Raw genomic sequence first — 6,000 nt, 5'->3', positions numbered from 1 at the left:
GCCACCATAGGTCCTCTTTATGGTGTGACACACAGCCTGCATAGAATACGAGCTTAAATTAGTGTGATACAGTCCGAATTTGAGATGCTGTAAAATGTTTGTTGTTATGTTTTAATTATAGAATCTCAACTTTATAGTAACAGTAACACTGAACCCGCAAAATTGTTAACATGCTCACTGTAAAGGTTCGCCATGCTAAAAGGTCTCTGCATGGTGATACTGACCTTGTTAAGCATTTCATTTTCCATTTTACAAGTCTCTTTAATTTGCCTTTTTGTCTGCCTGTTTTCAAATTGTCCTTTAATTAAACTCTGGCTAATTACACAACTCTTGAATGACTTTTGTATCCCCAGCTGGGCGTGGGGAGGAGAGGAATCTGGCGGAGCTAAAAGTGAAACAGCAGCTGACACCCAGACATTTTATACTGCCCTCAACTCAAAACCAGAGCTTTATGGACACATCTCTCGTCTGCAGAGGGCTCAGGCTGGTGTTGGTTGAGTGTGATGGTGGTGATCTATGAGCTTAACTCATTGTTGTGTCGGCTAGATAAAGTTGTGATGCTTTAATATTTTGTATGAAATCATTTTTATATCACATTATTTTTAAGGTGGCTATTGTTGCAGTTTTATAACATAATAACGAGTTATAAAGTGAATGAAAATAATTGTACTGAAAGCTATTGAGGACGTTAACTTTAAAGCTACAGTTGGTGACTTTTTAAAAATAATAATTACTTTGTCATATTCACCGAAACTGTATTTTCACAGACAAACTAAGTTTCCTCAGTTGTTTTCAGAAACATATTTTATTCTACTTTTTAGCTGTAAAAAGATATAGTTTGGTCTGGCCAGTAGGCAGCGCTTGGTACTTTGGTTATCGTTTCCAACATGGTAGCCGGATCACAAACTTTCTCATTTCCCAGCTACACAGTACACTAAATAATGTTTCTGAAAACATTTGAGGTGAGAAACAAGCAATGCAGTTTGACCAGCCTCAGAAGAGCAGTGATTGGCATGAGAGACAGCTGCATAAGAGACTCCTTGGATGTGACTGTTTATTTTCGGTGCACCATGGTTGATTTCTAGCAAATGTCATTAGAATCAGTAGGAAGACAAGGAGCATGATCTGTCTCACATACTTCTCTCAGAATATAGTGATAGTTTCAGCAAATATGAAACAAAGTTTTTCCTCATAAAAGTTACCAACTGTCAGGGGCGTCAGTAGCGTAGTGGATAGTGCTGGTGCCCCATGAAGAGAGGTGATGCCTCGCTGCAGTGGTTGCAAGTTTGACTCTGGCTTGCAACCCTTTGCTGCATGTCGACCCCCCCACTCTCTCCCCACTTCACAATCTTCACTCTGTCCTGTCCCCGTTCCTTTCTTGATCGAGAAAGGAAGAGTTCATCCTAAAATCAAAAATACATGTTTTTGTCTCTTACCTGTAGTATTTATCAATCTAGATTGTTCTGATGTGACTTGTTGATTGTTGGATATATCGGCTGATGTCTGCCTTCTCTCCAACTTGTGGTGCTCGAAGTGCCAAAAAATATATATTTGAAAACGTCAGTGTCTCATTCCAAACATCATGACAACAGACCTTGTTGTGAGCAGTTTAATGCTGTCTACCGGACTACGCCTGCCAACTGCATGCTGAGATGTAGACGTAACATTGGCCCAAGTGGTTAAAACCTTTTGTCATGAATCTACTAAATGAAAAACACTGCACATGCAACTTTGACTATATTTCTGTCATATACCTTTTAATCAAACACTGACCCTGAAACATTTCAAATCATGTGAAGTCCATTTTCCCAGTACTTTAGATGTTTATAGTTTCTGTTGGCCTTTCAGTGTGAAATAAATCGTCCACAACTCCTACAGTTGCTATAAACATAAAAAACTACAACACTGACTGAGGGCAGACTCTCTCCAAAATAGACGCTAAAAAAAAAAGACGTTTTCCTGCCACTCAAATATAAGAAGCAGCTGCATCTAAGGCATTTCACTTTAAGAGGATTCAGCACAGGCAGGCAAGGTTAATCCATATCAGAGTCAGAATCCTATTAATTGCAACAGATATGTCACACGGAAAATGTCCTGTATGAATGCAGGGACAGGCTGATAAAAACAAAGTCAGTGGGCCCTCACATATGCATACAGGACTTATTTATTCATTTATCTTACTATATAATGACGAAAACTGTCTGTCTGTGGGCGTGTGTGTGTGTGTGTGTGTGTCCGTTCCACGTTTTTCTCCTCACTGACTTGGTCAATCCATGTGAAATTTGGCACAGTGGTAGAGGGTCATGGGAGGATGTGAATGAAGCAATATTACATCAATTGGCCAAAGTAGGGCGCTATAGCAACCGATTGAAATTGCAAACTTTGAATGGGCTTATCTCATGCCCCGTATGTTGTAAAGACATGAAACTTTGCACAGAAATGCCTCTCCTCATGAGGAACAAATTTGCCTCAAGAACCCATAACTTCCAGTTGTATGGATTTTCTGCCATTTTGAATTTTTTGAAAAACACTTAAAATCGATCTCTCGAAACTCGGTGAACGTAATCTAGGGACCAATATCACTTACTAAAACTGAATTGTTTGCCTATATTTGACAGGACAGTGAAGCATGACAGGAAGGATGGGAGAGAGAGAGGAAGACATGCAGCAAAGAAAGAAGGCCGGATTCCAACCCCCACCGCTGCAACAAGGGCTAGCCGCACCTTACCCATGTGAACTACCAGTGCGCCCCACTTTTAAGTCAATACAACATATAAACACTTTAACTATCTGCCTTTCAACGTGCTACCTCAACTACTAATGTACAGTTTTAGCCCGCTAACTATCCCACTATTGGCAATGGTACTACTGTACTTTCAATAAAGCAATCGTACTATCAAATTCACAAAAACTCTGTCTGAATACATTGCTCTTCTTAATGGGTTCAGCTGACTATTTAATCTGCAATTTCCTATGACCTGTATCCCAAACACACACCATGTTTGTACGTGGGTAACTCAAAGCACTCAATGGATATGGACTACTTTATATTATTAGACTAATACTGTATTGAGGACAGCGCTTAAAGTCACAATTCACATTGATCTCATACAATTATAGTATTTGACTGCTTCAAGTGAAATTAGGTCCTAAGTTCTTTGACTTTAGGTATTGCATCTCTGTGATTTAGTAGCCTGGTTGTTAAAACTTACTTTCCTTTACCTTTATCTCTGTGATATGGGTTTGCACAATAAGAAAGATGGACAACATAAGGCTGTGTATTCCCTGAAAATAAGAGCCATTACCAGCTTTGACGGGCCTACACAGTCCAGTGGCTTGTCAGAAGGTAAATGTGTTGAAATGGAGACTGGCCTGGTTACCTCCAGAGTAGCTAACAAATCCCCCAGCTCTGGAGCTGTGCGAGGGTCTGCAGACTATGACTGATTCATGCTCGCTCCACTGAACCCATCCATACAGTGTACTGCTCCAAGTGAACTTCTCAAGGGGCATGCTAGCTGTCCAGATTCCCCATTCCCCATCCACATCAGGCGATATAGGCAGCCCCCATCCTCACAACAAATGAAATAAAATAAAATAAAATAAAATAAAAATTGAAATTAACAAAAATCAAACACCAGGGACATGGAGTGTATGTGGAAAGCATTACACTGCTAGATAGTAATAAATACAATTCATATATAAAATAATAATAATACCAACAACATCAACAACAACAACAACAACAACAATAATAATAATAATAATAGTAATAATCCTAATAATTGGGGGCAGGGCTTGCCTAGGGCACCAAATTTGCTAGGTCCGGCAATGTTGCAAAGCAAAATAAGGCTTTTAACCCAGAGGATTACAACTGTTTGCCTTTTTTATAATTAAACTACAATATGTTTGAGCTAAATGCTCTGTATCCTATAGTTGGGTGCTGTACAGCTTGACGTCACCCCACCATTTGCCAGAACGTAAAAGGACAAATTGTGCTTTTGATATTGGTGCTGTCAGGCGCCAGTGTTACCTAGAAGGAGATGTGAACCAGCAGTGCACTGCAATGTTACCAAAAAGCAAGAATTGATTAGTCCAAATGAAGGGATGTGGCTCCTTCCTGGGCCATAAATGAATGCAGCAAAGTGTGACAAAGAACCAAGTTCCTCTGATTAATGTTGTGGCTGTCAGCGAGCGCCAGGCCTGACTGGCACATCAAAGCCACCAAAAACACAAGGAACTGGTGGCATTTCCAACAAAAAAACACAATCTTTGTCCTTCCTCCATCATCACTAACTTTACCCCATACTCAGCGCTGACCATTTAGTCTGGATTGAGTCACACTCAATGGGGGAGGAGAGCTTTGAAAATAACTCTTTATCTGTGTGTTGCTGTTTTTCAGGGAACACAAAAGGACTGACGAGACCATTTATCTGTAGATTCTTTAAAAGAAAAAGAAAGGCAAGGAAAAAAACGAGAATACCTGATGTTTTCTCTTTCTTTTTTCTCCTTTTTTTTTGACGAGGCACTGTCTGTGCCTGCAATCCCTTTATCTGCCTTTCATTAGCGCCTCGCTCGCCCTCTTAGTAGGGCGGGTGTCTGGGAGACAGTCACTTTCTCCCAGCCTGTGATGTTTCTGCAGATTACAGAGGGCCTTTGAAGCCGCTGCACTCCTCATTGCCAGGGCCTCAGACAGGCCCATGCCATCTGTCAGATTGATGGCAAAGTAGCGGAATGGGGCTGAGACACCCTCTGTTGATCCACACTTTTGTCTTTTATGTGTCACATTTGGATGTCGCATGAAAGCCACACCTTTGTAATCTGCTGCTGGGACCCGCCTGAAAGACTGGCCTCCGCAGCATACAAACACACACACCCACAGACAGGAGAGAATAATGGTCCTCCGTAATTACTCTTACCTGTGGGCATCAGTCTCTAAACGAGACAATTATCGTCATCCCCTCACAGTCATCTCTGGTTTCCTCCCACTTTTCCAAGGCCCTGGAAATCACTGTCATGTGGGTCTTTTTATGCCTAACCAGTAGGAAGGATTTGATTGTTCATGAGCCTAGGAGACTGTAAGTTTGTCTGTTGCAGGGTGAACAAGACTGCAGAACAACCAGCCACGAGCAGCTCAAGGTTTACTTTACAAGAAAGTTTTCACAGAGAAATCCTAAGCTGAATTTTCTTCCAACCGTTGATAAATTCTCAGAAAGATTTCTTTACACTGAATCAGTGTTGAGGTCGGGTTTGGAAGGCATTTACCAAGGAATTATACAATACACTAAGCGCTGCCCTTCACTGTTTCTGTTCCAGCACTAAACATTTGCAGTTTATAATGATCACAGCAGAGGTTAGTTCACCAAATATTTTCCATCAGTGACCAAATTTTTTAACAATGACATAAAAATCTGAAGGCCGTCCATCGCTTCAACAGATTAGAGCACCGAGGGTGATCCACCATAACTTTAAGTAATTCACGACACTGTCCAGTTGGTGGTGTGCGTATTATTTTGATATCTTCTAGTGTTGTTCATGCAAGTGAGACAATAAAAATAAATGGAATGGACAAAGTCATATTGACATTTAGGGTGTTTTGACTGATTCAGGTTAATTAGTGGCTTTAAACTGCCCATAGGTGTACATGGGATCATGAATAGTTGTCTGTTTCCATGTGTTAGCCCTGTAATAATCTGACAACCTGTCCAAGGTGTGCCCCCCCTTTCACCCAATGTCAGCTGGGATAGGCTCCTCTGTCCTTGATTTCAAGTAGTTGTAGACAAAAGCAGCTACTGTTGATTCCAAATTAAGTGACCACCAACAGTGAGCTAGCTAACATTACAGTTCAGCCCAGGAGTACACTATTAGTGTGTACATCTTGTACACAGCACGAGCCTCTCATCCATGAGTAGATGCATATTTCCATCTGCACAGTGATGCAGTTTGCAACTGCAATTCAGTAGACAGAAAATAGTTCATTATATCCTCATACAATGGTTCTTA

The sequence above is a fragment of the Epinephelus fuscoguttatus genome, linkage group LG2, assembly GCF_011397635.1.
Source record: "Epinephelus fuscoguttatus linkage group LG2, E.fuscoguttatus.final_Chr_v1".
NCBI classification, from domain to species: domain Eukaryota; kingdom Metazoa; phylum Chordata; class Actinopteri; order Perciformes; family Serranidae; genus Epinephelus; species Epinephelus fuscoguttatus.
The sequence above is the reverse complement of the archived record's forward strand: the minus strand, read 5'-3'. Positions refer to the sequence as shown.